Genomic DNA, 22,795 nt, shown 5'->3' with positions numbered 1-22,795 from the left:
TAAGGAATTGGTTAGCCCAGTTCCCAAAGAACATAGCCTTGCTCTTGCCACGATTTACCTTGGCACCCGAGGCCAGTGTGAATTGGTCACAGATGTTGATCAGTCTGCGCACTGACGGCAGGTCCAAGCAGAAGATGATGACATCGTCCATGTACAGGGAAGTTTTGATTTGAGTGCCTCCTCTGCCTGGGATCATCACTCTCATATGCCTGAATCCTTCTTGATGGACTCAGCAAAGAGTTTAATGTAACACACAAACAGGATGGGAGAGAGAGAGGGCGGTCCTGCCTGACACCAGATTTAATTGGACAGCTTTCTGATTCCCACTCATTGATTAAAACTGCGTTACTGATGCTTGTGTAGAGCAGTTGGTTCTAATTATGGATTCCCTCCCCAAACCCCATTTTGGAGAGCACATCCATCAGCTAAGTGCACAATATTCTGTCAAATATTCCCCTGGCCCAGGCTGATGAGGCAGGTATCTACATCCCTATCCCACAAAGAGGTGAACATATCTCTGAGTAGCGCGACGCTATATGATATCTTCCTGTCGGGTACAGAGCAGGTCTTGTCAGGGTGGATCACTGATTCCAGAGCAGACATGACCCGATTGGCGAAGACCTTGGACAGAATTTTACAGTCCACATTTAACAGGGACTCAAAAAGGAGTTTCACTGTTCTCTAATCTTTGTAATCCCTTTTGCCTTCCTCCGCGTTCTCTGGGGTCAACATTTTCACATTCAATGTCCATGTTCCCCTCTAGTCCTCCTGTAGGTGGCAGTTGGCCAGTTGGCGACAGTGGTCAGAGAAAAACATCGGCTTGATGTCGGTGGATCTGACTGTGAAAGCTTGGGACACAAACAAGAAGTCTATCCTGGAGCGGACAGACTCATCTGGCCGTGACCAGGTATATGTACGCTGCGCACCATCTACAGGGTTATTGAAGATGTCGTGCAGCTTGGCATCTTTTACTGTTTCCATCAAGAGTCTGGATGTGGCATCTATTCTGCTGTCAGTGCTGCTGGACCGTCTAGCTGTATCGATGATGCAATTGAAGTCACCGTCCAGAATGAACAGCCTGGAAGTGGCCAACAGCAATGGAAGCTGCTGAAGGATTGCCAGCTGCTCGCCATTCTGGAATGGGGCATACACATTAATTAACTGAAGTGGAGCATTCTTGTACAGTACTTTTGCACCAAGGAGGCACCTGCCCCCCACCTTCTTAACTTCAAAGATGGTGAAGTTGCCCCCCCACCACCAGAATACTCAGGCTAGAGGAATGCAAGTTATTCCCTCCTGACCCAATTGATGGCCCCTTGGACCACCAACATGGCCATTGTCTGTAGGAGCTGAGGTGCGGTATCACACACTCCTACAGAAACAGCAGGTCGGCTTTAACCTTGGCAAGGTAATCCAAGGCGGCAACACGTCACATAGTGGATTTAACATGACTCACAATAATGGAAGCGATCTTTATTCTGGTAACTGTATGAAAAGGTCATCAAAGTGCCATGAAGCAGGTCTGCACTGTTAAGCTTAGAACATACAGTACTCGGCAACACAATGCCCTTTTTGACTGATGCTGTCAAATTCATGTTATGTGCTTCACCAGTCTATGATCAATATCTCTATTCTTAGCTGTGTATATGCTTACAGGGGAAATGCCACACCACTGATAAGAATTAGATTAGCATACTGATTCATTTTAAATGAAGTGAGTTTTACTCACAAAGGCCAAGAGACAATGAATCACAGAATCGGAAGCGATACAGCAATAATAAAAAAATCCTACACCAGAAGGCAAAAACGCTGCAAAGGTCCTTACATAAATTAAATTTAAAAAGGCTGCTATAAACAGGGGGAACAAACTGAGAATTAGGGGATGACATTAACACTGAAACCAAAAGGAAAACTTATTATCGTAAAAATGGCCTTTTACAATTCTAGGCTCTGAAATGACACCATAGTGTATACACATTTGTGGCTGGGTGGAGCACATCTGAGACCTCTGACTGAGTTCAAGATGAGGGCTCAGAGCTAGCTGGAATGGAGTTGGACAGAGCCATTGGTAATGGGGAGCTGCGATCTGGACATCCACCTAGTAAGGATCCAACCATTCCGTGGAAAACTTGAGGGTCAAATTTGTCACCATGTTGGAGGCAGCTGATGCTGTCATTTGCACTCTCCTCTCTCACTTACTGGTACCTCCTGGAAGAGGCCAAGTGCTGAGGAGGATGATTCCCTATCAGGCCTCAGCACTGTTGTGTATTGAAGACATGATACGCAGGACAGACTTTGGTAAAAAATTAATGTCCAATGGAGCCTAATTTTCACCGTGCCTCGTCTTTTTTTCCACTGAAGTTTGCAGAACGATACATCTGACTCTTTTTGGAAACTTGTTTCCTAGTTTCAGTGTCGCTTTTATTTCATGTGAAATGAAAAATCATGGCAAAACTTTCCAAAATCAATGGAGAACAAAAACCATGCGGTGTATAACAAGGCTGGCAATTCACCACAGGTCAGTTTCACCCTCTTTGCCTGGAGCAATTTCACCCCGTAGAGTTTTAAAAATTCCAGTTCCGTACTTAAACACTACTTCCAGCAGATAAATATATTTTGCAGTGCTTGAATTTCCATTATGTAACTTGAAGGTTCCCATTATCCAGGATGTGAAACTTCAATCAGTTCACCTCTTCACACATATATGTGCACAACAGCTAGCAGCATCAGCAGTATAAACTTCTCAAGTCGAACAGAAATGCTGTTTCTGAATTGGTGGCTGGAGACCAATGAGGCAAAATTGCCCCCCCCATCAAACTTTTCCAAAGTTCTCAGTCCAGTAAGTTTAATCAGCGGAGGCTGGAAAAAGTTCCCAAACCTTCTTAGTGTGAGGAATCAGGGAGATTGGAGCATGGAAGCTGCAACTGGCCACATGGAAAGCGGAGCAGCAGTAAGTGCTGACAAAGAGGTTGCAGTGGACAGAGTAAAGGCAATATTGGTGGAGATCACAATGGGAGAGCCTGTAACAGCAATGTCCAGACTCAAGGATGGCAGGCGCTGTTGGACCAAACTGGAGCAGTTCAAGAAATTAAGAACAAAAAGATAAAGGAGGTGAAGGCAATTAGCAATTTTGGAAAGGTTGAAATATTTGTGTACAGGGGCTTGGGTATTTTTGTTGAGGGTCCTCCGATCTAAAGGCAAAAAATTGTTGAGGAGTACAGCCGAGAATAAAGTATCGATATACATCATGCAGATATTTAAGTATTAAATAGCACAGATTAAGTAAATGCACAACATCACTTCAATGTGTAGTAGACTGAAGGATACGTGCTCAGAAATTTGAGTAAAGTAAATTTAAATCAAATTGGTCTATATTTTCTAGCCCAACCCACTGCTGGGATTGTCTGGTTCTGCCGAAAGGACTTTTGGCCAAACTGCTGAATGTGCCACGGCAGGTCCCACCACAACGGCGTCAGAAAATCCCAGCCTTAGAAAGGAATTCTTAATTCAGAAGACGATACTTAGAAAAAAAACAAATTTGTCAGATAAGGTACTTGGTGACAAAGATGCTAGTGCAAGTTCAAAATATCATTAGGTTGTGTGATTTTGATCACAGGGAGTTCAGTTTCAAAGGACAAAGGTATTTTTAATTAGCATTGACTTTTTAAAAATCTGTTTCCTGATTGATCTTGCTTACTGTTTCCAACGATAGCAGTGACTGGTACAATGGGAAACTGAGGTGAAAAGTCAAGGTCCAATCATGAAGAACACAGAGGAAAATTGAGAAGTGCACAGGATAAGATATACAGTTAGCTTCCTGAAGGCTCCTTGAATGGAAAAGTCAAAGCAAATCTTACATAGAAGAAGGGATTGAAAAAGAAAAGGGGCATAACAATTGCTCAATCATTAATTACTCCATCAAACGATTCTGACAAGTCTGGCAAATCTAATAACTAGCAGCTGTTGTGCTTTGTTGTCAAGTCAAGAAACTACTACTGATGACTACGGATGTTGGCTTTGCTTTTTACAGCTCACTGACAAATTAATAGATCCTTTCATCTGAGAGTGGAAATAAATCATAATTAATCATATTTAATAACTTAGTTTTTCATTGGTTCTACAGCAATATTTAAGAATTGTTGGATGTTTGCTACATTGATTTTGGCCATACCATTAATTATTTTAATTAACAAGTAAATTTGCGGTTGAAAGATAGAGCTAAAAAATAAAAGGGTTCTAATATCACCAGCCATCCTTGAAAATTGAGAACGTAGCATCATAAAAAACAAATGTTTTATACACTATGAGGAAAAGTTTATTCTATGGAAACTGAAATCTGCAATGCAATAACCATTTTCTTTGTCGTGTAACTGGCTGAAGATGAGGATCTGAAGTATAATAGCTATTGAAGTGATTGTGTAATCTGCTGATTTAAATGCAGAACAGATCAACATTTCTTTCAGGCGATAACAATCTTCAGTAACCAGATAATGGTAACCAGATTATTATGTTTCCTGTATTATATATTTCCTCAGTTGCAGAGTACAATGAGGATCTTTTTAAAATATTTTTTTTTACCATAGTTATACCCAAAGAACAGTGCCATTTAAATCTATAAATCAAGTCTATTGCACTTGATATTATGACAGTAACACTTTAAGAAAACTGCTGTATCCCTAAAACACATTAAGTACCAACAATGAGGCAAGCCAGAGCTGCAGTTGCAACAATTATTTTTCTCCAAATGTTCTCAATGCCAAATGGGGTATTTGTATGTTTTATGAAGTAGACTTTTAGCAAAATCTACAATGTGACTTCTGTCAATTCAAACAAGTGAATACCTCGAATGGAGTTATTTTTTAAATTGGTGGACCCTTAGCAGAACTCATGGTCCTGCCTTCAGTCAGTTCAAAAAAACTCCCTGCTTCAGATTGTGTATTTGTTATTTTCATTTAAATTGGTAGATTGTTAGCAGAACCCAAGACGGTGACTTCGCTGTACTGACTGAGCCACACGAGCTAGTTACTATCCAAATGAACAGCAAGGCATCCATAATATGCAGTTAGTATATCATCTTCGGCAAAATAAACGAGTGTGAACTCTTGAACCCAATACATCCTTATTGTAGTGGATGTGGGCTCTGAGTTTACAAGATGGACTGAAGGCTAGGTTCCATACAGTCTATAAATATTTAGAATGATGTATGAATCTGTAAATCTCTCAGAGATGCCAAGTGACATGCTCTGAATATAAAACCATAGAAATTCTGAGTGTGTTCATTGATTTTGTTGAGAACTGATAAATGCATTGCCTTCCAGCGAAACTCTATGATTGCATAAACTCTGGTGTATGTGTCTGTGTGGTGTGCGTGTTGTAGTGATTTTCTCAATATCACTGCGTTGCTTAATTTTGTGTCAGCATGAGATCCACAAATAATATTTGATCTTAAAAAAACCTGTAACAGACAATGCACTGGTTACTTCTTAGAAATATATGCAATTGATGTAATACTACTTTACCGATACAAACCTGATCAATATACTAAAATACACTCCAACATTAAAGTTGTCTTAACTAAAACAGAATTCATGACTGAGGCCTGAATTTTCGCTCCCGCGCCCAAAGTGCAAAGTTTTCTTGGAAGTATTGTCAACTTTCAAAAGGCTGGAGTAGAACATCAAATGTACATAGACAAGCACGTGGAGTGGACAGATAGGTGACAGGTGAAGTTCAATGCGGAGTGGTGTAAGGAAGAACCTGGAGAGACAACATAAAATAAGGAGTGCAATTCTTAAGTGGGTGTAGGAGCAGTGGGATTTGAGTGTATATGTGCATAAATCATTAAAGATGGCAGTACAGGTGGAGAGCAGTTAATAAAGCAGAGAGTATCCTGGGCTTTATTAATAGGGGCATAGATTACAAGAGCAAGGATGGTATGCTGAACTTAGACAAGACACTAGTTAGGTCATCACTCGAGCATTCTGTCATACTCTAGGAAGGATGTGAATTCATTGGAGAGAGTACAGGATAGATTTACAAGAATGGTTCCAAGGATGGGAAACTTCAGTTATGGAGAGAGATTGGAGTGGCTGGGACTGCTTTCCTTGGAGAAGGCAGCTTAGAGGAGAAAATATTCAAAATCATGAGAGACTAGATAGGAAGAAACTGTTCCCGCTTGTAATGGATCAAAAATGAGAGGGCACAGATTTAAAGTGATTTGCAAAAGAAGCAAATGTAATCTAGGAAAAACCTTTTCCATGAGCGGTTCAGGTCCAGAATGCGTTTTCTGAAAGTGTGGTGGAGGCAGATTCAATTTAGGCATTCAGGAGGGCATTAGATGATTATTTGAATAGAAACAATGTGCAAGGGTATGGGGAGAAAGGCAGGTGAATGGCACAAAGTCATAATGCTCAATTAGAGAACTGGTGCAGACACATGGGCCAAATGGCCTCCTTCTGCATTGTAACAATTCTGTGATTGTGTTCCAAAACTGAAAATAACCTCTCTCTCCCCAGGACCAAACACACAGTGAAAATAACCTGCAGTGATTCTGACAGTATATGCTTTATTTTCCAGTGTGCATTTTGTAATCCCTCACTAAAGAATCTTAACAGTAATAATTCTATTGGATTTTGGATTGTCCTTTTGGACTCTTGAGGTATCCCAGAAGATCCTGGCTGATATGAATTTTGTCCTTGATGAAGCTATTACCTTTTCTTTTGATAATGTGTAAAAGTCTTTTAAAGCATATGAGACTTTCAAAAATGGGACATCTTATGAAATATTTTTATAACACAAGTAGGACTGGTGATCAAAAATTGAAAAATTGCACTGCAGCATTGGGTACTAAGGATGATAAATAAATGTTTCTTCCACATTTCTCCCTTTACCCCTGATTTTTAATGTTATGTCATTCTCTCTACTGCCGTCCCTAAATGTCACCCATCTCTTCTTTTTCATACTTCCTCGTCCCTACAATTAGATAGGAGGAGGCATACAGTCATTGGCTGGGGTGAAGCATGTAGCACAATTCCACCTAGTGACATGTCAGAGATGGAGAAGTTGCTGTAATGGTTGGGGTTGGGACGGGGGTTGGGACGAGGGGCACAGAATCCAGTCTGGGAGGGGGAGTTCAATGTCCATCACCAAGTGTGGTTCAGTATTGAGATGGAAGGGACTTGAAAGACAAATGCCAGATTGAGCCTAATTGCTCTAACATGAAAGAAGAACCTACCTGGCTTTGTCTTCACCAACCTACCTGGAGCAGATGTATCTGCCCATGACAGCATTGGTAGGAGTGAACACCATAAAGTAGTACATAGTAAAAGGTTCACCAGGAAGTAGTGGCCATAAGATGGAGTATAATATAGAGAAATGTGAAGTTATTTACTTTGGTTGCAAGAATGGAAAGCAGAATATTATTAAAAGGTGAGAGAATTGTAAGTGTTGATGATCAAAGGGACTTGGGTGTGCAGGTACAACAAACACAAAGTTAGCAAGCAATTAGGAGGGCATATTGTCCTTTATTGCAAGGGGATTGGAGTACAAGATTAATGAAGTCTTGCTACAGTTATAGGATTTTGGTGAGACCACATCTGGAATGCTGTGTGCCGTTTTGGTCCCCACATTTAAGAAATATATACTTGCATTGAGACAGTACAGCAAATGTTCACTAAATTTGTCCCTGTCATGAGGGGGTTGGTCTATGATGAGAGGCTGAGTAAACTGGGCTTATGTTCTCTGGAGTTTAGAAGATTGAGAGGTGATCTAATTAAAACCTACAAAATTGAAGGAATGTAATAGGGTGGACACTGAGAGATTGTTTCCAGTGGTCAGGAAGTCTAAAACAAGAGCAAAGTCTCAGGATAAGGGGCTGACTATTTTGGCCAGAGATGAGGAGAAATTTCTTCACTCAAAGGATTGTGAATCTTTTGAATCCTCTATCCCATGGAGTTCTGGATGTTCCATCATTGAATACATTTAAGGCTGGGATAGACAGATGTTTGGGACTGAATTTTCCCATCCTGCCCGCCATGGGAATTGTAGCAGGCAAGGGGGGACCATGCAAAGGTCCGTTGACCTCGGGCAGGATTTTTGGTCTTGGGGTGAGCATGGCCGGAAAATCCCGCCCTTGGTCTCTGAGGAAATTAAGAGATATGGGGAGCGATCAGGAAAATGGAATTGAAGCTTATTGAAGCCTATTCATGGTTGTACTGAATGATTTAATGGCTCAATGGGCCATGTGACATACTCCTGCTAATATTTCTTATGTTCCCACATAATCCATAACCTCATGGTCAGCATATCCCTCACTCTATCATTACTCTCTGGCCAAGGAGCCAATTCTGGTTCAATGTGGATTGACGGAAAATATGCCAGAAACAGCATCATAAGCTCTGAAATTGAAATACCAACCTGATGAAGCTATAACACACGAGTACAAACATGCAGGACAAATCTAATCCAGTCAATTATCATTCCATGTGTCTACTCTTGACCACCAGAAAAATGGTGGAGTAGGTTTTGAAGGGGTTTTCAAAAAACTATTTCTGATGTTTCAACCACTTTTAATTGCTGTTGTGAGTTTATGGTGGTGGGGGGGGGGGGGGGGGGGGAGTGGGGGGTGAGGGTTTGGGGATTGGAGGGGAAATAGAGGTGTTGGGGGTGAAGGCACATTGTCGGGAAGGAGGTATGAGCATTGTCAGAGGTGAAGGGGAGGGAGGTAAGCAGTGTTGGGAGTCCGGGAGAGTGGACATTGTCAGCGTGGAGGAGGAGGAGGATGGGGATGAGGTGGTGGGGATGGATATTTTTTAGGCCTTCATGATACAACTCCCTATGTTAATCACTATCAACCTAGATCTAAAGTCTGTAATCAATAATCGGAAAATCTTGGAGTAAGGTTTCGAGTAAGTACAGAGCATCAAGCTCAAGTCTCTGACAACAAGTTTAGAGTTGGAGATATTCTTGGAGTGGCACAGGCAGCATAATTCTGCCCCTTAGAAGTTTAAACTTCCTAGCTAAGTACTGCACATTTGCGTGGCTAGTGACTTCCTGAGGTTCCGCGTGCAACAATGGTGAATGTTTCAACAATTGCTGCTGTTGCCATTGGAGAATCAGGACCAATTTGTAGTTAGTGTTTTGATTCCTCTTGCCATGCAAAATTACATAATAGTGAGGATGAAAGCTGGTGAGGTTTAATCTGGGTTTTTAAAGACTTTTATGCTGGACTTTCTACCTATGCAATTTTTAATACTTGAAATTCATACAGTGAAGCAAGATGCAAATCAATCTTTTTATGCAGAAGATATGTTTGAAATTCATAGAGGATGAAATACATATGCTGCAGGCTAAAAGGATTGATAGTGCATACAGTAACAATTTTCCACACGCATTTAAGTAGAGGGAAAAGCGATTATCCCTCATGAAAATAACTTAAATGCAAGGAATGTTGTAATTATGGGGTGGTTATCTCATAAAGAGCAAGAAGCAGATGAACATAACATCCCTCTCGTATATATTTTTGAGTTTTCCATAGAAAGAAACAATTGCCGTTACCAAAACCATGGGATACATTGTCACACAAATCACTAAAGAAGCACCTTCTGATGAATTTTCTGTCTGCTGCAAATCGGTCTTCATGTTTGTTTTCGTAAATACTTTCTCTCCCTTCATTTTATTGTGAACAGAAAGGTATTTCCATTGATTCTTTAGTTTAGAGCCAGGGATATTACAATGCCAGACACAGCATTCATCTCACATAACTTGCCATTTAAATTCTCCATCTCGTGTCTATTCTCGACCTCCTACACTCGGATGGCCATATTCTAACCTGAATCTTGACACTTTTTTCCGACAGCAGATCCTGGTCATGACTTTGCTGTCTGTTCAACCATTCCCACATTCCAGTCTCTCCATCCCTTTGCTTCTTTCCTCCCCCTTTCCCTGCCGCCAGGTTTTTGCTTAAAACCTGTTTCATCTCTAACATTTTCCAGTTCCGATGAAAGGTCATTGACCTGAAATGTTAACTCTGTTTCTCTCTCCACAGATGCTGCCAAACCTCCTGAGTATTTCCAGAATTCCTAGTTCTTTGCCATTGATCAATATTCATTCCCTACTTTTCTGAGTGAATTTCATTTGTTTCCCTGCACAAGTGCAGGCAGTCTCAAATGGTCTCAAAGGCAGATATACAAATAAATAAACTTCCTATATTTTGTTTGTACGTTTACAGGAAGTGTTGATCAGTGGTAATACGACATTTGGTAATTGCTAATTCTTTTTCTCCTTTCTGTTATTCTCTTGGTTTATTTTGTTGATTGATTTGTTTCTATTCTTCTTCACTATTATCGTACTCTCTACTATCCTCACTACCCTTGTGTTTTTGGAAATAAGGATGGCAACATTCAATAAGATTAATGTTCACTCATTGCTTCTCGTGCATGCAGCATGTAAACCTTGTGCCACTTGTTCATTTAAATGGCTATAGTCAGTGCTGTAGAGTGCTGTTGAACACCTGCATATCTGAGCTGGTGGTTCAAAATTTTGAAAGGCTTACATGAGTTAAAGTTAGCCAGCGCAACCTAAATCCAATCTGCACATGTTAAATAGGAGGTATATTTGGCTGGAGCAGAGTCTGGTAGTCATTGTAAAACAGAGTTTGACCTGCAAAGATATAGCATGACACAACATGGCAAATAGCAGGCACCAAGGTTTTCTGATGCTGCACTGGATACCTAGGTTGAAGACATGCAGAGGAAGAGAGATGTCATCTATTCACAAGATGGTTTCAAGATAAACTCTCAGGAAGCAGTAGGACTAGTCCTGAGCACCTGGTTCCAATGTTAGAAGAAGTTCAGCAACCTCACATGAGTCCTCAAGGTCAGTGAATGCATCATCAGATGCCATGCTGCATCAACTGCACCATCAGCCTCGGACATCGATCCATGTTCCACACCTCATTACTCACTTGCCAACAATCTCTGACAATTATGGCTCATACTCAGATTCATATCTATACCTCACCCTCACACACTTAGCACTGCTGCAAGTTTCACAGCCACTTCTCACAACTTGGACAAGCTGCTAACTATTCAAACCAACATAGCCACATTTACGGAACAGATTAATCCACACTCACTGATGCACTTCCCTTTGTCTTATCGGGCAGGGTAATGCACAATTAGAGGTAGCAGCACATAGCATGTGAGGAACAGATATAGTTCATATGCCCTTACATCAATGGAGGAGACAGTGCTTGCCACCATTGCAATGATAATAATCGAGGCCATCAATAGCTTGGGGCTGGACCCAACAAAATACAGTATGCTTAGAACTAATTCTCTTTTTCATATTGTACTTCACCTTAATTCCACAATCTCTTCAGATTTACAAGTTCTGGATGATCTTGCTTCCCCTCTTCACTGCAGTACAACCCTACCCTTTGTGGTTTTACCTTTTCAAATGCCTAAGCATTGGTCAGGCAGTGATGAAAGAGCAGGATATTGAAGGGCAGGGAGACAGTGATAAAGAAAAAACACCATTACTCTTTCACACTTGCAGCCACAAACTCAGATACCGATATTATGCACAGATTAAAGGATAGTTTAGCAAAGGAATCTACAAGTCATGCAACACAAGATATGAATGGCCCGTAGCCAGGCTCGAGGATAAAAGTAGCCCCACTGCCATCTGCCCAGCAGGTGACTTGCACAGAAATCCATAGCTGTAGTGGGCACAGGTGAGGATTTTGATGGGGCAGCTTACAGAAGAAAGCTGATGGGGACTCATACTAGAAAGCATTGCACATTAGCAGGCCTTCCAAAAAGCCTCTGGTCAATGTTAAGGAGCACGAGGAGCCTGGCACCAACATGACATAAGCTTTTGCACAGAGTTTGGAACCTATTCTCTCTGGCATGTGAGTTATAGCTAATTCCAACAAGGCATTCATTGTCTCATAACTCTCACATTGTCCAAAAGGCTCTTCTGGGCACTAATGGCATAGAAACTGTGGATGTCTTTAAAGAATGAGTTGCTAAACCACCTTATCTGTATCTATCTCTGTGATCATATGTTTGTGATGCCTCCCTATTTGTGGGGCAAGGTGAGAATCTGGCAATGTTTAGCTCACTGTGGATTCACAGGAGCATGAAACAGCAAACAGCTTGTTGGCACTCTGCCATCCTGTTTACTCTACAACTAACTCAAATTTGATGCTGAGGAAAGATGTTCATGCCACTATCTGATTCACATTAAATGGAACAACAAAAACTTATCGGCAATAAATGGAACTAGAATTATAATATACAATACAAATGTAGGTATTTCAGACTTTTTGAGACATGCCTGGTTACATGGAACAACAAAAATGTGGTAGGTTTAAGTGACAATTAAACAGTTTCAAGCCTGATGTAGTAAAAGTGCCTTAAAAGTTCCTTAAAATATAATTTTAAGAATCCTGCTGCACTCTGTTGAAACAGAAACAGTTAATTCTAGGAAAAATGGGGAATCCATATGACACACTACCAGGATAAAGAATCTTGAACAGTGAACAGCTCATTCAAATTCGTTACTGGAGTTAAGCACACCCAGGCATGTCAAGGTTGAACGATTTGATGACAAGATAAGAGTAACTGGGAGTGACATAATCTTTATGGGGATTGAATTACCACTGCCTTTCAAAGATAGATAAAGTGAAAGAAGTTTTCACAACTAGTGATCAGTCCTGGCTTTTATCAAGTAATTGAAATTTTGACATTGTAAGTTCATGTCATGTGTTGTTGAAGATATTGACGTAAAAAAGAGAATCCTTGAAATGAGTTACTACTCAGATTGTCGAAAAGATTGTATCAAAAGAGGGTTGCTTTCAGAAGCAAAGGTAGTAAATGTGTTATTAATACAAAAGATCACAGAACAGATTGCAGATAGAGAAGTTGAAGAGAGAAGTCATGAAGCGATCAGAAAAGTCAAAGCATTATAGGTGAATAAATGGCTCTCATGTAGACATTCAACTTCCCCTTAAATGCATCAATTCTATGTCCTTCAACCATCCATGTGGCAGAGAGTTCTATGCTCTGATCTTTGTGTGTATGAAGAAATTCCTCCAATATTCTACATTTTGATCAGTTAGCAAGTTGTATATTTATGCCTCACTTATTCTGGATTCTACTGCTCCTGATAGGCCCAAAATGAGTTCAGGAATTGGTGAGGTGAGGCTTTTTAAAAATTCATTTTCCAGGGTGTGAGTATTGCTGGCTGGGCCAGCATTTATTGCCCTTCCCTAACTGCTCTCCACTTCAGAGGACATTTGAGAGTCAACCACATTGTTGTGGATCTGGAGTCACATGTAGGCCAGACCAGGTAAGGATGGCAGATTTCCTTCTCTAAAGGGCATCGGTGAACCAGATAGGTTTCTACCACAAACAACAATGGTTTTATGGTCATCATTAGACTTTTACTTCCAGATTTTTACTGAATTCAAATTTCACCATCTGACATAGCGGAATTTGTGTTCCCAGATCTTGCTCTGGGTCTCTGGGTTACTAGTTCAGTGACAGTACCACTACGCCACTGCCTCGCCATAGGCTGAAAGTCTGCCAGTATTCTGTCCCTGTCAGGAGCAGTGAGAAGCAAAGTTAGGGGTGTTCAGGCAGAAAAAAACCCACCTCTGAACATTCAAGGTTCATAAATTCCTGATTGCATTGCGGACTTATTACCACTACCATATATTTAAAGTTAAAGTTACCAGTTTATTTATTAGTCACAAGTAAGGCTTACATTAACACTGCAATGAAGTTACTGTGAAATTCCCCTAGTCGCCACTGTCCGGTGCCTGTTCAGGTCAACACATCTAACCAGAACGTCTTTCAGAATGTGGGAGGAAACCAGGGCACCTGGAGGAAACCAAGCAGACACGGGGAGAATGTGCAAACTCCATACCCAGTGACCCAAGCTGGGGATCAAACCGAAGGTCCCTGGCGCTGTGAAGCAGCAGTGCTAACCACTGTGCTACCGTGCCACCCCATTTAAATCACAGTGCCTGAAACAGAGATATGGAAAGGGTCAAAACGTAAGCTATTTTAGGGGATTTGACTTCATGGCAGAAAAGTGGCATCAATGACTTTTTGTCTACGTTTCCTGCAAAAATAAAATTACTGGGCTCAACTCTCCATGAGAAATATATAAAAATGATGAGGAAACTTACTGCCTTTAAACTTAAGGAATCTACTTGTCCAAAGTTGGACAGCAATTTAGTGTGTTAACTTGTAAGAGTTAAGTCCCCAAGAAAAAAAGTCAGCTTGTTTCTATTGAGAGTGAACAGATGTTGGAAGAAGGAAGAAATATGCTGATGGCAGATGGAGTTTCATGGTGCCAACATTTCAGAGGCAAGCACAAGCATCCCAGAGGAAGTTGAGACAAGATACTCTACTGCTCTGCTTTGGAAGGATAATGTCCTAAAATCACTGCAAATGTTGCAAGCTTATCGGCGATAAATGGAATTAGAATTATAATAAACAATACAAATGTAGGCATCTCATGCTTTCCGAGACATGGCTGTTTTTTTCCGAAACAGCTCTTTGAGATAAGGAATTAAGGTGAAGGGATTAAGGATTTGAATGGTAGTCTTCAAATAATATTCCTTTCAAGGTGAGTTCACTGATCCCAGTGCTCTTAACATTGTGTCAGAACTAATGTTTCTTGCCACCACAGCAGATACACTTATTGTGAAGTTCAGGAGACTGAAGCTGTGCATCAATGTGTTATTAACTACAATGTAAAAAACATAAGAACTAGGAGCAGGAGTAGGCCATCTGCCCCCTTGAGCCTGCTTCACCATTTAATAAGATCATGGCTGATCTTTTTGTGGACTCAGCTTCACTTACCTGCCCGCTCACCATAACCCTTAATTCCTTTACTGTTCAAAAATCTATCTATCTTTGCCTTAAAAACAATCAATGAGATAGCCTCAACTGCTTCACTGGGCAGAGAATTCCACAGATTCACAACCTTTTGGGTGAAGAAGTTCCTCTCAACTCAGTCCTAAATCTGTTGCCCCTTATTTTGAGGCCATGCTCCCTAGTTCTAGTTTCACCTGCCAGTGGAAACATCCCTGCTTCTATCTTATCTATTCCCTTCATAATCTTATATGTTTCCATACGATCTCCCCTCATTCTTCTGAATTCAAATGAGTATAATCCCAGTCTACTTGGTCTCTCCTCATAAGCCAACCCTCTCAACTCCAGAATCAACTGAGTGAATCTCTTCTGCATCCCCTTTAGTGTCAGTATATCCTTTTTCAAGGAAGGAGACCAAAGTTGTACACAGTTCTCCAAGTGTGGCCTCACTAGCACCTGATACAGCTGCAACATAACCTCCCTGGTTTTAAACTCCATCCCTCTAGCAATGAAGGACAATATTCCATTTGCCTTCTTAATTACCTGCTGCACCTGCAAACCAACTCCTTGAGATTCCTGCACAAGGACATCCAGGTCCCTCTGCACAGCAGCATGCTGCAATTTTTTACCATTTAAATAATAGTCCATTTTGCTGTTATTCCTACCAAAATGGATGATCTCACATTTACCAACATTATACTCCAACTGCCAGACCCTTGCCAACTCACTTAGACTATCTGTATCCCTTTGCAGACTTTCAGTGTCCCCTGCACACTTTGCTCTACCACTCATCTTAGTGTCATCTCTGAATTTTGGCACACTACGCTTGGTCCCCAACTCCAAATCATCTATGTAAATCGTAAACAATTGCGGTCCCAACACTGATCCCTGAGGCATACCACCAGTCACTGATCACCAACCAGAAAAACAACCATTTACCCTGACACTTTGCTTTCTGTTAGTTAACCAATCCTCTATCCATGCTAATACATTACCCATAACACCGTGCACCTTTATCTTATGCAGCAGTCTTTGGTGCAGCACCTTGTCAAATACCTTCTGGAAATCCAGATGCACCACATCCACAGGTTCCCCACTGTCCACCATGCACGTAATGTCCTCAAAGAATTCCACCAAACTAGTCAAACATAACCTGCCCTTTATGAACCCATGCTGCGTCTTCCCAATGGGACAATTTATATCCAGATGTCTCGTTATTTCTTCCTTGATGATAGCTTCAAGCATTTTCCCTACTACAGAAGTTAAGCTAACCAGCCTATAACTACCCACCTATAACTACCCGGATCCCTCACTGTAAGATCATTAATTATTCCTGTCTCATTACATAGGACCAGATCTAGGATAACTTGCTCCCTCATAGGTTCCATTACATACGGTTCAAGGAAACTATCGCCGATGCATTCTATGAACTCCTCATGGCTGCCTTGACTGACCTGGTTTGACCAATCGACATGTAGATTAAAATCCCCCATGATAATTGCTCTACCATTTTTACATGCATCACTTATTTCTTTGTTTATTGCTCGCCCCACCATGATGTCATTATTTGGTGGCCTATAGACTATGCCTAGCAATGACTTTTTCTCCTTACTATTTCTAATTTCAACCTTTTTTTGATAGAACCTGTATCATCTCTCACTACCGCCCTGATGTCAACCTTAAATATCAGAGCTACCCCGCCTCCCTTACCTTCCAGTCCGGCCTTCCAAACAGTCTGATACCCCTGGATATTTAACTCCCAGTTGTGACCACTCTGCAACCATTGTCTCTGTAATGGCCACCAAATCATACTCATTCGTGATAATTTGTGCTATCAACTCTGCTTGTATTTATATAGCACCTTTAATGTAATAAAACATCTCAAGGTGCTTTACAGGAGAATTATAAAGCAAAATATGATGCAGAGCCACAATGATTAAGGTTTGTTAATGTCAACGGCATTGTTAAGGTTATTTGAACACATAAATACAGATAACTGGGACATTAGGTGCAGGTGAGGAGTGTTGATACTGAATAAACTCTCTCATCAAGGAAAGGCGCTGTTCTTAGTTTTGATTTCACCAACCAGCACAGATCCTATTAACACTGTGCATCTGTCCAAAACAGTATGTCATTATTATTTAGAGTGCTGAGCTTCACCTTTATGAATTGGTGCAGGATACATTTAGATATTTTATTTGTTTATTTGAGTTTGTTGCTGAAGATGTGGTGAGGGAAAATTGGTATTTGGCAGTAGCACAAAATGCCCATTGGTGCATCAGTAGTGGGGAAGAAAATCAACCGTTGTGTAAAACGGATTGCTGATTCACTGTCACCCATTTTGTCCCACTTCCAAAGATCAGTTTCATGTCCACATTTTCTGAACAGCAAAATAATTATTTTGAACTACTCAAACTATTGATCCATCAGAGCTATGAGCAGGGAATTAAAAACTTGTATTTATATAGCACCTTTAATGTAATAAAATATCTCAAGGTGCTTTGACAGGAGAATTATTTAAAAAAAATGACAGAACCACATTGATTCCAGTCAGTTCTAATTCAGATTGATAGGTGTCTGAGGTTTTTCAACAGTCTCCAAACTACATAGGATAAAAATCAGAAAAACAGAGCCAGTTACATGCTCCCTGTTGAATTAAGAAATTTGAAATCTCATGCCATTTTGGTGGGTACCTTTTTTTGAGTACTGCTGTGTTAAGAACCAAGCTAAGATCAGTAGAAGCATTTTGCCTTTCAGCGTTTGATAAATGTGAACATGTAATAATTTTTGACAGTATCCTAGAGTTGTTTTGCTCTGATAATTTAAATCCCAGACCTCTCTGGCAGTGCTGACTGGTTTGATTGTCCCAAAACTGTTTGATAATAGCAGCATGTATTTAGAAGTTATTTCACATCCACAGTTAGTGCCTTGATATCAGACTTTCAACCTATGGTTATCAAGTGGCAAAGCAAATTTATGTTGACAACATTAACATGCTTGATGTTGGGAAAAAAAAGTGTGAATCACTATAATTGAACATTTAACCAGATGCCTACTGCAATATCACATTTTTAGACTGTGTGGAGATTATAAGCTCTTATAAAAAAATTTGCAGCATGCCTGATGACATTGGCCCAGGTTTTCCCACCAAGCTAGCACTGAAACTAATGAGGCTTTCCATTCTTTGCACACAAATGGTGCAGCAATTTCAGGTCAAGGGCAGATGCACAGTTAAACGTTGAAGTGTTTTTCTGAGTTACAAACTAAAGTTGCCGAAGAAAGTTAAGTCTCATCCTTTACTGTCTTAAATTCAAAAGCGAAACACTAAAGATGCTGGAAATCTAAATTAGAAACCGGGGCGGTTGGGAGGTGGGGGGAGGGGGATTTTCTGCAGACAGGAATGGCAGCGGGGCAGAAAATCAGGGGGGAGTCCCAAAATGGGTATCACACCAATGTGATTTCCCTGCTCGACTATCCTCGGCCATGATATAATGTGTTCCCACCATGCAATGATGGGAACACATTAAATACATTAACATATATTTACCGGGCGTCCCTGCTGCATCATACTGTCTTGTAGGGAACTACCCCCCTCTGCCATGTCAGCGTGACATCATGTTGGGGTTTACTGTAGCTTTTGCCAAACAGGGAACTGATGAACAGAACCCATCAGCAACTTGCAGCTAAGTAAAGCCTCTAGGAGAGAGAGTGTTGTGTCCAGGCAATACCCTGGCAATATCCATGCACTGCCCCCTGGCACTGCCACGTTGTGAAGTTGTGAAGGTTCGGGGTGGTTCCCTGGGAAGTTTGTGTTCTTATTTTTATTGTTTTTAAATCGGGGAGCCCTTTAAAAACAGTGCCTCAATCTTTCAACAATCTCTGTTGCACTGGGCAGGCTCAATCAGAGCACACCTCACCAGAGTGGCATGGTGGAACCCACCTCTTCCATTTTTTTCCAGAGTTTGTAAAGCCAGCAAGGCAGCCAAAGTAAGTGGAAGTCCACAAATAAGGCTGTTTGTTGACTTCACTGACAGGCTGCACTTCGAAAAAATAATCAGAAAATTCCACCCATGGCAGGGATCTGGGCATCAGGACCATCTCAATGAGTTCCCTGTCACAATCCCCTGCAAGGTCCACTCTGCACACCAAAGCAATCCTTCCAGCTGTGGTTTACATTCTGTCATTGTTTATCTGAGGTGCCTTGTTGCAGATTATTCTGCTCAGGCCTTGGACAGGAAGCAGAAAGTGGGGCAGGGGATGGGCCCTTAAGGTCCCCTTTCCAACTTGAATACCATCCCCAGATTTGCCCCAACCATGAGTGCACTCATTTTACGCTAACCACTCCATTGAGACTGCCAACTCTCACCCTCCTCAGGCCTCACCTGCCCTTTCCACCATGAGAGCCCCTGCACTTACCTGGTTCCAGATTCCAGGAGCCGCTTGTAGTCCCAGTCCCGGCCACTGCTGTCACTGGTGCTACAGTGGGACGAGTGAGCTGCCGGCCAATCTGATTGGCCAACAGTCCTCTGAGGCAGGACTTCTGCCCAAGCAAGAACATAAGACCATAAGAAACAGGACCAGGAGCAGGCCCTTCAGCCCCTCGAGGCTGCTCCACCATTCAATAGGATCATGGCTGATCCGACTATCCTCATGCTCACTTTCCTGCCCTTTCCCCATAACTTTTGATTCCCTTATGGATCAAGAATCTATTGCTCTATCTATCTTTTGCTTAACTATACACAAGGGCTTTGTCCCTACAGCTCTCTGTCACAAAGAGTTCCAAAGACTCACAACATTCTGAGAGAAAATATTCCTCCTTATCTCAGCCTTAAATTGCTGCCCCTTTATTCTGAGACTGTGCCCTCTGGTCCTAGACTCTCCCATGAGGGGAAACAACCTCTCAGCATTTACCCTGTCAGGCTCCTTAAGAATCCTATATGTTTCAATGAGATCACCTCTCATTCTTCTAAATTCCAATGAGTAGAGTCCCAACCTGTTTAACCCTTCCCAGGTGAAGGGAGAATCCTGTATATAGCTAATTAGTGCTTCTTGTAGAGCTAAATGGTTGTGGGGCTGCTGTGATAGGCTGGGATGCATTCCCTGCCAACTCTTTGGATGGTGGAGTGGGGCACCACCATCCAAAAAATCCTGTGCAATGTTTTACTAAACACAATATGGTCCTCAATGAATTTTGTAATATGGTTGAATTAGGAATTTGGCCTGCTTTATCCATTTCAGTCAATGTAGTCCCATATATGTCTTAATCAAATAACAATTCTTCAGCTTTTATGTTCAAGTAACTACTTTTTAATTCAATTTACTTAGTTATTATTGATTCTCTGCCCACTGCTCATTCACATCTTTGAGGTGATAGTTCTTTATTTTGTCACCGATGTCTTACTTCTATTCCATAGCCTATTTACTTTTCCCTCCTGCTACTCTCTAACTCAATAAATATCAACTGCGTGTTTCTAAAATCTACCCGCAATATTATTTTCAACTGTAATACAATCTATCACCTGAACCACTGGGCACCACATCATCAACATTATAGATTAGGACTATTGCTTGAGCATGATATCGCCAATAAATAACCTATGTTGTAATTGCTCTCTCTCATTATGCAGATTATTCTGATTGGAATTAATTCCAGAGTAAAACATATACAAGATTTAAGGCCTTCTTCCACCACTTTCTCACTAATATTTATCTCCATAATCAGTTCTTACATGCATTTTCCTTTCTGTCACAGTCCCGAACAACATATGCAAAGTTCATAGTTAATACTGCTCCCACAGCTGTCTTTCTCTTTAACTTAACTCCTGCGTGGTACATATCTTTAGCACCATATTAATCTTGACACATCAACTTAAAGCGATGAGTTGGTAATCGTAATAGGATTCATGAGTGAGTTATATATATAATAGATGGCCAGCATGATCTGTATTGAATCTGTAGGTTTATCCTGTACAAATTACCAATCACGTAAAACTGCTTGTTTGTGGTATTGTAGTTGTGCGGGTAATGTTAACATAGTCTGCCTGGTGAGAAGGTGATGGGGTCAGGCCTGCCATCCCTTTCACTCCTGCTTTATTTTACTCTCCACAATACTGTCCCATTTCTACATTTCCTGTCCTGAGTTCAGTCCAAATTCCGCTCTATAATATCTTGACTTCACAGAACTGAAGGCATATTTGGCTTTAAACGTTGGTCTTGCACTGTGATTCCTTGGCCTTTACCTAGGTTCCTCAATAAAAACTTACTCATTGAGCAAAGATTCATGTTTGGCCTTTCAACATGAATCATCTTCTATTGTTAATTCTATTTTAAATTCAGTTAAATGGTTTAACTGATGGTCTATTCATTAAAAATGTAATAAATTATGAATAAGCATGCTATTAAATACACAATGTTTCTGGGTCATGTAGAAAGATCAAGGAAGTCTTCATAGATAATTAATCCTTCTCAACTTTGAAAACAAAACCATTAGATCAGATCTAGCAGATCAGGGAGCACAAAAATATTTGCTTATGACTGGAAAAAAATGCAAGATTAATTATCTCAGGTTTATTAGAACCGTTAATTGTCTCAGATTGTTGAGATTAACCTATTCAGGATTTTAAGCTTTCATAATTCACCTAAGGTTGTGTCAAAGAATCCTTTAGGAGTGTTTATTTTCCACAATCGGCAAATTCATCGTGCACAGAGTTCTTCAGGAAACCTTCTTAGCTGTCTCCATTTCTCCACACATGATGCTGTACTAGAAAATCTAACAGCAGTGGATCTAATAGAGATTAGTTGAATCAGTTTAATATCCAGCTGTGTGCATGTATTTTTTACATGTGAACATGTGCGTGTGTGAGTAAGATTGCCGATTCTTAAGAATAGTTTCATACTTGTTATTCTCCTGGCTCCATTTCATTAAAAATTTCCTTTTATAAGGACAGTATCAAGGCATAGCTTGTTGAAAACAATTATTGTTTTAATGTGATCCAATTGTTAGCTCTTTGAAACGCCAATGGTGCTGACATTTCTCGGCATATAGAAGACAATAACAGCATATTGCCATTGAAAAGCAGCGCACAAGAGATGATTTCTTCTCAAAGTCCTCTCCATAGAATTAATCAAATAATAGGTTCAAATTCTGACATTCAAGCACCTACATTAGCATTTTCTACATTGTTGATCTCCTGTGTGGTAGCAACACAGGCTCCAACATCGTCTCCAGAAAATGTGAACTGTGTAGTGATCTTTTAGGAGACTTATTGTGAGTTGTTAGATATGGATTAAAAAGGTAATTTGTGTCATTTATAACTGCAAGTGGGCTGTAATTTTCATTTTAAATACCGTGAAAAGCAGCTCAGTTTCAATATGAATTCGTCCAAACTGGACCAATTTGATTTTTTGCCGATCCAAATTTTACATTATTTAAGAAAACAGCACCTTGTAAAATATCATATGATCAATGTACTTGATTTGGCTGTAGTACATAGTTGTTGGGGTAGTGGGTCTGGCCCCGAGGGGCCACTCTTCACCCCATCCACATAGATATGTAAACTCCTGAGAAGAGCAAGAAAGAGGAAAAACCAAGGGTCACTAAAAGAAATACTCTGCAAAATTCCTCTCCAATTTCCTCAAGACAGTCAATACCAGTCCAGGTAATCTATAGACCAAGTGTTATCAACTTCCTAAGGTTCATCCTGCACAAGCTCTACTTTGTCCAGAATTCTGCCGCCTGCATCCTATTCCATACTAATCATATTTATCAGCTCAATCCTTGCCATCTTTTATTGTTTTCTATTCTCCAATGTGGGGGTTAAGAATATGTTTAATCATGATGCTCCAGCAATCATGGTGTGGCAGAGGCTATATAAATGCAAGTTTTATTTTTATTTATTTCAAGATAC

The 22,795-nt window shown here is 40.7% G+C and overlaps 1 protein-coding gene across 1 annotated transcript in view; it reads right to left on the bottom strand.

The window, feature by feature from the left end:
- Positions 1–22,795, bottom strand: part of LOC144508500 (contactin-associated protein-like 2) — a 1,535,312-nt gene that overhangs the window by 375,664 nt on the left and 1,136,853 nt on the right. The window lies entirely within an intron of this gene.

The sequence above is a fragment of the Mustelus asterias genome, chromosome 2 (genome assembly GCF_964213995.1).
Source record: "Mustelus asterias chromosome 2, sMusAst1.hap1.1, whole genome shotgun sequence".
In the NCBI taxonomy this organism is placed as follows: Eukaryota; Metazoa; Chordata; class Chondrichthyes; order Carcharhiniformes; family Triakidae; genus Mustelus; species Mustelus asterias.
This window is presented reverse-complemented; position numbering and strand designations above follow the sequence as displayed.